At 40.7% G+C, this 11,819-nt stretch overlaps 1 protein-coding gene across 3 annotated transcripts in view; it reads right to left on the reverse strand.

Moving 5' to 3' along the window:
- The window catches only part of PPM1B (protein phosphatase, Mg2+/Mn2+ dependent 1B), a 94,692-nt gene extending 84,468 nt beyond the window's left edge, over positions 1 to 10,224 (reverse strand). For 2 of the 3 annotated variants that reach the window (XM_004752978.3, XM_004752979.3), the window contains exon 1: positions 9,772 to 10,223. The gene's annotated coding sequence lies outside the window, so the exon portion shown is untranslated. Of the gene's footprint in view, positions 1 to 9,771 lie in introns of all 3 variants that reach the window. The other variant, XM_004752977.3, reaches the window with a different exon arrangement.
- Between the last annotated feature and the right edge of the window lie 1,595 nt (positions 10,225 to 11,819).

An 11,819-nucleotide genomic window follows, 5' to 3' on the forward strand; every position in this document is an offset into this window, starting at 1 on the left:
CAAATGAGAAAACCTGAGGTTTAGAGACAGTTAAGTAACTTGCTTCAAGTTACCCATTACGGAGTGGCAGGAGAAGAATTCAAATCCATATAGTCTGGCTTTAGTGTCAACACTCCCAATCATCACCCTCCTTTTTGCAGCTTTTTCCAGAAATATGCGCCATTACAAATATAAAGTCTTCTTATATTTAATATACACTTAAAAACACACAAGTAAACTACGCTAAGCACCCTACAGCATTACCTAAATGCATCAAGCAGCAAAAATTCAGAAATATCTAAATGTGTTGGTAAGAAGCCTCATGCATGTTTGTGAACAAGTCATTCTCACATCTATGGGTATAGAATGGTTTCCATTCATATGTGACTAAGAAGGATTTTATTATTAATAAAGCATTACTCTGAAATAATAGAGTTACAGCCTAAACACATATTTTCCTAATGTCATGACCATTTGGCCGACTTCTCTGACCACTTTTCATTTGGTATACTCCTGAAGCTACTGCTATATAGCATCTCCCAAACTGTTAGCAAAAATATCTGACAACGAATTAAATCTCAGACTTATCTTTGTTAGATTGTTTTCAGTCCTCGTAAAAATGCAGAGTCAATGTTATTCCAGCTATCGCTCTAAAATTAACTATGCATCGCTTCTCTTTCCTATTCAGAATATACCTTACACTGGACTCCATAATTTACCCATGCAATATATGCCTGAACAGAAACAAAAGACCCACCTACAAGAATTCCAGTCTGCAGGGTGATCAGAAAGTCCTAAAATACAGATATTACTTTAACATTCTGTACTGGAATATCAATAAATCATTTATTGTCTGTGCATCTGTGCTTCCAGACCTGGTGGCCACCCTGTAGTTAAATAAGTATCAAGAAATCACAGAGAGGGGTGCCTGGGTGGCTCAGTGGGTTGGATTTCTGCTTCAGCTCAGGTCATGATCTTAGGGTCCTGGGATAGAGCCCTGCTTCGGGCTCTCTGTTCAGCAGGAAGCCTGCCTCCCCCCCCCCCCCCCCGCCTGCCTCTCTGCCTACTTGTGATCTGTCAAATAAATAAAATCTTAAAAAAAAAAAAAAAAGAAAGAAAAGAAATCACAGAGGTAGAAAAGGCAACACAAACAAAAAGCACAAGAGAAGAGCAAATACAATGACTAAAACACAAACTTATCGCTGAGAAAAAGACTCAAGATGTTGGATAAGAGCAATAACGCAATCTAAATCCTCACTAATCCTCCCAAACTTCTACTTCCCTCACAAAGCAGAGTTAGAGGCATAGAACAAAAAAAGACTATAACTGAAAACTATTATATATTAAGGCAAAAGTTACCATTTCACTTTCACATTTTGCTCCAAAACACTTGAGAACAGAAGAATAGCAAGAAATTAAACTCCGTTTCCTTACATTTAGGACCTACAACCAACCACAAAGCTTTAATAAAATTCTGTACTATAGAAATGAAACCAGTTACAAGAAATAATTTAAGACATCAAGTAAGGCTTTGTTTTGTTTTCTAATCTAAAATGCTGTACAGCTTGGTGAACCTGGTCTGACAGCACTAAATTTAATATATATTCAAAAAGTTCAAGTTCTGGGACGCCTGTGTGGCTCAGTCAGTTGAGCGAATGACTCTTGGGTTTTGGCTCTGGTCATGATCTCAGGGTCCTGGGAGCAAGCCCCATGATGGGGGCTCAGGCTCTGGACGCTGCTTGGAGTCTGCCTGAGATGTTTTCCCTCTCCCTCTGCCCCTCCCCAACTCACACTCTCTAAAATAAACAAAATCTTAAAAAAATAAATAAATAAATAACAGTTCAAATTCTTCATCACATCAGCATTTTGATAAAAAAGTGATAAATAAGTCACACACAAAAAAAATATTAAAAGTGAAACTAGTAATTTGAAGGCTTCATTTGGGTCCTAAAAATGAAGTCTCTTAGGTCATGAATGGAACCAGTGTTCATTTTTATATCAAGGAAGGCCCTGAAATACACACAAGTTGATTTGCTTTAAGATAAAAAAAAACTCAATTCACTGCAGCAAGCAAGATCACATGAGAGTCTGACTCAATGCCTCACAAATGAAAAAAAAGACCATTATGTATTAAGATAAAAACAAAGATCAAAGATCTCTCATGCTTATCTTAAATGTGCAATGTTTGTGTAAACTCAGGAAGAGATATTTTTACCAAACTGGATCATCACTAGAAAAGGTACATAACACACAGTAGAAAAATAAGTATCTGCTTCGTATCGTGCAGTAAGACACCCTCATGCAGAAATTTACAACGCAGGAGAAACAAAGGCACAACTTCAAGTTACACACCAGCCCCAGAATTAAGGGAAGCGGTAACAAATATTATACAGACCAATTTTAGCATAATAAACTCGGACAGACTGGCTCCTTCAGCTATCTTCAACAGAACTGTCAAATAACCAGAAAACAGAAGTAGCAGTCACAAATCAGTGACAGTATTTCCAGACTCTAATGGCCATTCACTAATCTTTCAGTTATACTCACAAACACACACAGCAACAGCGTTTTTGCTAAACACAAATGACAACATACATTTTATATGTGTATAAAACCTATCGCTGAGAAAAAGACTCAAGATGTTGGATAACATCTTCCCAAGTTACATAAACCAGTCTTTCTGTTAAAAAGTCCTGTTTACCCTGCTCCCATTATCCTACCTTCTCCCATTTTCCCATCTAGGAACTCATCTATCCAAGCATGGGCAGTAAATGGGAAACAACTGAAGGCCCTAGTTTCCTCATGCCTCATACAGGGACTGCTTTTCTCTCTTTGGCTCACCTTTTAATCTTAGGTACAATTATTTCCCCCTTCCTACTTCCGCTTTCCATGTATCACTTTTTTGTCTAGTTACAGAAAAACTCTTCTTCCCTCTTTTATTTTTCTTCCCTCTCTTTTGTTAAAAATGGGGTAATGGTGGGGGCGCCTAGGTGTCTCAGTTGTTAAGTGCCTCTCTTCAGCTCAGGTCGTGATCCCCAGGTCCTAGGTTCGAGCCCCACATCAGGCTCCCTGCTCTGCAGAAGCCTGCTTCTCCCTCTCCCTCTCCCCAATGGTTGTGTTCCCTCTTTCACTGTCTGTCAAATAAATACATAAAACTGTAAAAAAAAAAAAAAGAAAAAAATAGTAATACTCTTTGTGTCTGCGTGGCTCAGTCATTAAGTGTCTGACTCTTGATCTCAAGGCTATGAGTTCAAGCCCCACACTGGGCAGGGAGAGCCTACTTAAAAATAAATAAATAGTAAAGCTCTAGGATCTCCCAACTGACTCAGACAGTGAAGCACATGACTGTTGAGCTCAGGGTAGTGAGTTCATGCCCCAAGTTGCATGTAAAGCTTACTTTAAAAAAAAAAAAAAAAAGTAAAACTCTAATCACAGCATCTAAGTGTAGCATAGAAAACACCATACATCCCAAACTGTCCACTCCTGATTTCAGTCATACATAAAGGGAGCACAGCTGTAATGTAAACTGAGGCAGTGTGTTTGCTATCAGAATATAAAACCTATGAGGGCAAGGATTTTTGTCTGTTTTGTTCATTCATCAGCCATGAATGGTGCCTTGCATGTTAGAAGGCACTCAAGGAATGCCAAAATAATGGCTGAGGATGGGGTGGCTACAGACTAAATACTATTACTCTTAAATACGTGGAATTCTTTATTTCTCAGTGGGCTGGTAGCCTAAGTACCAGTTGCTCATATCTGAACTTGATCATTTAGAGTTGCTTTGAGTTCATTATTTCCTCTTTGTAAGGGACAAAGAAGAAGAGTCACCTGTATTTTATAGATAATACCAGTTCATTAACTCAGAATTGAATGCTTTAATGAGAAGAGGGGAAAAAGAAACATTCATTCCCAAGAGAGGGTAAGTATCCATAATGGTAAGGACATTCCTAGATTCCCCTACTTCTAGGGACACCTATTAACTATCCCTTTTCCATGTTAAGAGTACACTTATACATACCTACACCAAGAAAATAAAATGCAGTTAGACTTAAGAATCACTGACATTACTCTCAAGGTTTAAAGTGTTTTGAAATCCTTCAGCACTTCACAAATTACTCTTTTATCAAAACTGCTTCTCAGGTCTACACTATTTATAAAAAAAAAAAATAAAACCTATTCACTTCGTTTCTTTTTATATTACACACTTGATTATACCTAATAATAACCACATTTAAAAAATAGTTTCCCACAAAGGAAAAGATTTTTCATGTTTCTGGCACACAAATGCACTAAAGCTACACAACCTATTTTGAAGTGGGGGCCACTCTATGTAGACAAAAAGCACAGCAACAGTACACAGAGGTCTTATCCTGACTATACCCCTGCCAATAATTGGTCCCATCTCTAAAATTGAGACAAGTTCCTTCAAAGTCTTCCAAGGTTCATCTCTTTCTCTCCTCTAAATATCAGGCCATGGGGGCGCCTGGGTAGCTCAGTGGGTTAAGCCTCTCTGCCTTCAGCTCAGGTCAGGTCAGGATCCCAGGATCCTGGGATCGAGCCTCAGCCTCTGCTGAGCAGAGAGCCCGCTTCCCTTCATCTCTCTCTGCTTGCCTCTGCCTACTTGTGATCTCTGTGTGTCAAATAAATAAATAAATAAATAAACCCTTTAAAAAATAAATAAATAAGTAAGTAAGTATCAGGCCATGTATTTAATCGTCTTCTTTCGTTCAAAGGAAACGTAAAACAAGTTTTCCAACAAGGGTTATGTTTCCAAACTTCGAGGTCTTTAATTTTCAGAAAGATATCAATTTAAAGACAGTAATTTCATACTGGTATTTCAACATACTCAAAAAGAGAGAGAGAGAGAGAGAGAAACCTGAGTCCATTTTTAGTAAATATTAAACGAGTAAATGAAAAAAGTTTCAAATTGGTAAACTGTACTTTAAATGTTACAAACTACATTAAATCATTAAATTTGTCTAAACATATGAATAAGTTAAAATACCACAACTGACTGTTAAACTACTAGGTTCTTTTTTTAAAGACTTTATTTATTTGACAATGGGAAAGAGTGAGAGAGGGAACACAAGCAGGGGGAGTGGAAGAGGGAGAAACAGGCTTACTGCCAAATGGGAAGCCCGATGTGGGGTCGATCCCAGGACCCTGAGATCCTGAACCCAAGCCAAAGGCAGACACTTAACAACTGAGCTATCCAGGCACCCCTAAACTACTGGGTTCTTAAAGTTAAATAAGTTATAATATACAAAGGGTATCACTATAAAAGGTATATGTCATGCCAAGAAATAAGAAGATATTATAGATGTGGTCACAAGTCAGCTATAGCTAAAAAAAAAAAAAAATCTTTACTAGAGAACTCTTCTATGTCATGACTTACCATAATTGACAACAAAATGTTTATGTCTGTTATTAACATTAAACTGAAAGGGAGAAATAACACACCCTGAAGTTTGAATGAAAATTAAAAAAAAGAAAAAAAAAAGAATCAGCTACCTTATGGTATTTGTTTTCTAGGCTGCTAGATGATGCTAAAAACAAAATTTCATGATCTTTATAAAATCTGAGAAATTAAACTTCCGTATATAGACTACATTTATGGAAAAAGTCATCCCATCAAGAATTTAGTAAAGACTTTTTTTATTTTTTATTTTTAAAGATTGTACTTATCTGGGGCACCTGGGTGGCTCAGTGGGTTAAGCCTCTGCCTTCAGCTCAGGTCATGATCTCGGGGTCCTGGGATGGAGCCCCGCATTGGCTCCCAGCTCGGCCTGCTTCCCTTCCTCTCTCTGCCTGCCTCTCTGCTTACCTGTGATCTGTCAAATAAATACAATCTTTAAGGGAAAAAAAAAAAAAAAGATTGTATTTATTTGACAGAGAGAGAGAGAGATCACAAGTAGGCAGAGGGAGAAGGGGAAGCAGGCTCCCCGCCTAGCTGAGAGCCGATGTGGGGCTGGATCCCAGGACCCTGAGATCATGACCTGAGCCGAAGACAGAGGCTTAACCCACTGAGCCACCCAGGCATCCCTTTTTATCATAATATTGATAATATCATAATATTATTTTATCATAATACTGATAATATCATAATATTGATATCAACTACCTGATCAAATAACTCAGGTTAGTCTAAATGGTGGTTTTCTTTGGGGGAAGGAGAGGATATAGCTTAAACACTGAAAAGTGTAACTCAGGGACACTTGGGTGCCTCAGCTGTCAAGCATCTGCCTTAGGCTCAGTTCGTCCTGAGACCCAGCCCCACACTGAGCTCCCGCTCGCTGCTCAGCGGGAGGCCTGCTTCTCCCTCTCCCACTTCCCTCTGCTCATGTTCCCTGCTCCCTCTCTGTCTCCGTCAAATAAATAAAATCTTTACCCAAAAAATAAATAAATAAAAATAAAGAAACCTGTAACTCAAGTCCAGTTTCCACAAAGAAGTTAAACCACATTAAAATGTTTCATTTGAAAAAAGATTTCAAAATGGCTAATCAAAGATATTAGCATACTTAAATTACTCTAGAAGATCAAGTTATTTTCTTTTAAATCAATGTTTTGTTATAAACAAGTATCATCAACAGAAATAAGGATAAAACAAAGATTATGAAGAACTTTTTTCTTCACCTATACTTGTTAGATCAGTTGCTGGAAGACGACAGACCCTGTCATTTTATAAATTTTAAAGTGAACCAAAAACTACAAAAACCAATATTCCCCAAATCTACCCTATCTTCCTTCACCATTTAGTCTGAGTACAAAACAGTGTAATGGGAAATAGATTACATTTCCAGGGTCTACCTACTATCTGAGAATTTTACCTCATAGACAGTGAATTCCCTTAATCTGCAATACCACTGATATATAAAGTTTATTTCTACCATAAAACTTTAAAGCTACTAAGACATTATTTGGTTTCAACCCAAATTCTGAAATTAGCTAAGAAAAAAATAAGAAGACTCAAATACAATGTAGGAAAAAACACAATGGATATCCAGAAGTACCCATATTCCCCCAAATTATCTTACCACTAACCATAATTTTATATTTTATGTTTAGTATTACTTGAATAAATTTTGTTATTCAAATTCTGGAATTTAGAAAGTTTATTCTAACACTGACACTGTCAGTTGTTTCCCAACTAACTTTTTCTTAAAATCAGTGATCTGTGAAAGGCATAGTTCACAGAAAAAGTATAATACGTTATATTTTAATAAGTTAAATTTATTCACTTTATCTTATGAAAGAGCACTTACATCTTATGAAAGACTACTATGGAGTTAGAATTATACTATTTTACTACTTTTAGCCTAGGTAATGTCACAAGATACTTTAAAATAGTTACATGTAACATACAAGTTTTCATACAATGTAGATAATATGTGTAACTAACACCAATGGGAGGGGATTCACTGTCAGTATCATGTGTAATAAAAGAAATGTTTACCAACTCATTTACAAGGGCAAGTTTAAAAACTGAGCCAATGGCGAAACAATTGGAATGCATCTCCACAATCAGTGAACTACACTATGGCAAATTCTACACTCCCAAGAGTGCCAAGAATCTATCGGCATCAAATTTTAATTCAAAAGACTTCATAAAAAATGTACACGATAGAAAAATAAATTTTCACGAGAAAACCACTTTTTCTGAACTTTTAAACTTGTGAATCGGACATTCTTAGAAGCACAGCTATTTAGACATACCATTCCTTCAGATGATGTAATCTTAAGGGATTTGGTAATTAGAACATGTTAATTACTTACATAAAATAATATTTATTGCCATGACTATCAGACTAACTTTAAAAGCTTTCACCCATTCCTGGGGTCTTCACAGAAATCAGACACCCGGTATGAGAAAACAGGTGTTCAAAGCTTCACTGGTCACTTCTAAGAGAATGATTACAACATAAAGAAATTCAAAGGATAATGTACAAAAACTGGGAGATCTTAACTAACGGGTATGAAAGATCACATAAAAATAGTATTTCATGTTGATAAAGCAACACAGAGAGCAACTGTAGAAACTGTGATTAAGACTTTATGAGAGCAAAACTAAATGAAAGGGAAAAAACACAAACACCATTAAAAGAAAATAAGAGAGAAATAAAAAAAAGCACAGGAAAGATCAGAATTATCCTGAAAAAAAATGTTGACCAAAAAAACTGTTCTAAATACTAACTTTTAAAAGTTCAACTGAAACAACACATTGCCCATTCGAAAAGCCTACAAAAACATTTCTTTAAAAATTTCCATTTTAATAGTTTAACTTCATATTTTTTAAAGCCTGTATGGAAAAGACTATAATAATTAGGATAACCTGTCTCTATTTAGAAATGCTCTATTAATAAGGAGGCCAACACTAGGAACTTTGCTATTGCACAACAGAGAAAGTAAATGAAATAATGTCCATTAACATTCAGTGTGGATGGTATGTTTCTCCACCTCCCAGAACATAGGGACTTACACTATCTGACCCGAACAATCTACCACTTCTACATCCCTGCAGTAGCTCAAATAAAATGAGTTCCTGTGTTAATCCCACAATAAACCTCAGTAATTCTCACATCACAGTTGTAAACGTTAACAGAAAAAGAATGTTTTTCCCAAAATAGCTACATATCACTAAGACTACTCAAATTCCTAAATAATCCTTTTACAAGAGTCCTGCCAACTTTATTTTGATACATTAAACATGTGGAGCCTATTTTAAAAGGTCTTTAACTGTGACTTCATGAAAACAGCTTCCTAGTTAGTTCATAAAATATCTTCTTTTTAAAGTTTTCACGTTGTTTTTAAGCTGACTTGAATAGAGATGAATCTGGGCCAGCTATCAAATGCTTAAGAAGCAGTTTTGCCAAATAAGATGGGCAAATGTTCTAGATCTGCTAAATCCGACATGAGAGGTCAGACAACTTAAAAAACGAAATAACTATTTTCAACATTCACTGAGCCCCTCGTTTTTAAAATTACCTCGGTGTCATTTTCACATCTGACGTTTAAGAATACACCTGGGTTTTTTGTTGTTGTTTTGTTTTTTCTTTTCTTTTCTTTTTTTTTAAGGATATTAGGCTCAGTTTAAAAAAAAAAAAAAAAAAACTAATCTGCTGCAAAAAGCTGGTTAGTCTACTCCTGAAGGGTGTCTGAAGATTTGGATTGCTGGCGGTATAAGTTTCATTTAAAAACTTCTCTGTTAAAAAGAATGACATCCGGAAAGGATCGCTCGAGAGAAGAAAGGGAAGAGAAGCCCGGAGTTGGCTAAGAAAAGAAGCGATTTAAAGCCACTAAGAAGGAAGGTGGTGGTGAGACGCACAGACAGAAGATCGAGAAAAGAAGATTTAACAAGGAAGTGAAGTGGAGCGCAGAGGGGGGCAGAAACTGATGAGGAAACAAATGGGAAAGCTAAGGGTTTTCGAATAAGCACGATCCAGGAAGGGATGAGTTAAGGCCTGGGGTAGCCCCGGTGTTTCGGTTTCAAAGAGATGCTCGCGGACTGGAGAAGAGAACGGGGGAAAGCAGTTTACTTTCAGGCGCTGGAGCAAAGTAAAATTCCCTGCCCCGAGCCTCTCCCAGACTCGGCCGAGCGCGGAGGCGGCGGCTGGGGAAGGGGCCTACCCAGGAGCCGGGCCCGGCGTTCTGCTCCCCCAGGCTCCACGGCAGAAGAGGAGAGGATAAGGCAAACAGGGCCCGCGACCGTGGCCCGGTGGCACCCCGAAAACAGTGCGGGGCCTCGGTGGTACCCGCGAGCCGTTTCCCCTGCGGCGGGGCGCCGAGCGGCCTTACCTGGGGCGAGGGAGGGAAGCGAGGTCTAGGGCGTCCGCTCTCGCCCGCCGCAGAGAACCCCTGATGCACTCAGCTCGGGCTTCCGACCGAGGCGCGACCCTGCCTCAGCCGCCGCTTCCCCGTCAGGGTCTCGGCCACCGCCTCCGCCGCCTCCGGAGCTGTTTACACCGTCGGGCCCCGCACGCCGCCGCCGCCGCCGCTGCCGCCTTCTCTCCACCCTAGCGCCGTTGCCGATTCGGCCGCCGCCACCTCCTCCGCCGCAGCCTCGTCTCTCTGGAGCATCTTCCAGCCACCGAACCCTGAGAAACAGAGACTCCAGCCGCGCCGGCAGGAAACTCCCCCGCAACTGCTAGGGGGACCAGGCGGTCAGAGCACCGGCGGCTTTTCCGCCATTGAGCAGCAGCCGCTCCGCTCCTTCTGCAACCCCCTCCCCGCACCCTGTCCTCCCCGCCCCTCGGCGAGCCCCGCCCCCAGCTCCCACCCATTGGGACGGTGCAGCCTCTCACTGCATTCGGTTGGCTAGTCGGCCCATCAATCACCACCCTCCCTCCCACTTCGGCTGCTCTGTACCACGGTACTTAGCTTGCCCCGCCCACAATGCCCCGCCTCTCAGGTCCTAATTTCCCATTGGACATCAGTGACCACCTTCAATTGGCAAGGTCAACTATCGATCAAACACCGCCCACTGAGTGAGACCCAACCCTTCATTACCATTTACTTCACTCAGCCCCGCCTCTGGGCGTTAGGGACCAACCCACCCTAACAGCCATAAGTAGAGATCGCCATCAATCAAATAACGCCCACCTGCACTCCGCCTCGCAAAGACCGAGCCCTAGCGATTCTCTTTTCTTATTGGTCCAAAGGGTGACCCGAACCCTTAATCATTGGCTTTCCGTGCGTGTCCGTCACTGAACCAATTTCCAAGTCCGTCACACTGGCTTTTTTCAAATGAACGCGCAAAAGGCGGGGAAGTATCCAAATAGCGATTGGCTAGTCTTCGAAAACGGTCAAATCCAGAGTGTGTGCGGATCCTTCCCATCCTACGAGAACCATGCCCCTTTATTTTTGACCTCTAAGCCATGCGTGAAAGAAGCGCCATAAAGGAGCCAACGCGCTGTCCGGTTATAGGTGTGGAAGCCTAGTCCCACCCGGAGTTACAGGGGGTTGGCTGCTGATTGGCTAACAAAGTCCTGTTAGGCCCTCATTGGAGGACATAAACGTCTCTCTTCGGCGTAGAGCCGGGAAGGGATGGCGCAGGGAAGGATAAGAAGGGGTCCGGGGAGAGGCAGTTGTTTTGCTTCAGCCAACGGGTGGGGCGAACGCGGGAGAGGGAAGCGCCGAACGCAGAGCTCTTGGGGGAGGTGTTGCGGGGAAGGAAAAAGCCCGGATGTGTCTTAACAATGAAATCATCGCCGACCAATCAGAGCTGCTGAGCCAGTCTACCTGCCTGACCTGTCCACAGTAAGGAAGGGAATGAGTTAGTGAGCGGAAAATTGGGGTGTCAGGAGACGGTGGAAAGCGATGTGAGAAAATGGGACAGGTGATCCCTTTAAGAGGACGCTGTGCTGTTGGGGGTTATTTTTATTCTTTCTAGGCCTGCAACGCCTGGCATTCAGCCCTTGACATTTCCGTGTTTTGTTTCTTAGTCAACATTGATTTTTAAAACTCTCGGCCTAGTCTTTGACATTCATTCGTTCGTTCCACAATTACTGAGCGCCTGCTATTTGGCAGGCACTGTTCCTGGAACTGGAGCTACAAAACTAAATTAGGCAATCCCACTACAAGATGGTAGGTGTTACCACTGAAACATGCAATGGACATAAGGGATCGTCCCTGTGGGTAAGTTTATCGAAGAAGGCTTCACAAAGAACAGTATGAGTCTAGAAGGAATCATTCAATAGTCAGAAGAGGGAAGTGGACAGCATTCCGTCAGCAACCGAATTAGACTAACAGGTATTGCAGATTAATTCCCCGCCAAAGAAACAAAACTTTAGTGTAATGAAAGTGTTCTAACACCTTAGGATACTTCCTCCCCCCACCCCCACCCC

The sequence above is a fragment of the Mustela putorius genome, unplaced genomic scaffold (assembly GCF_011764305.1).
Source record: "Mustela putorius furo isolate JIRA1106 unplaced genomic scaffold, ASM1176430v1.1 tig00000224_pilon_pilon_pilon, whole genome shotgun sequence".
In the NCBI taxonomy this organism is placed as follows: domain Eukaryota; kingdom Metazoa; phylum Chordata; class Mammalia; order Carnivora; family Mustelidae; genus Mustela; species Mustela putorius.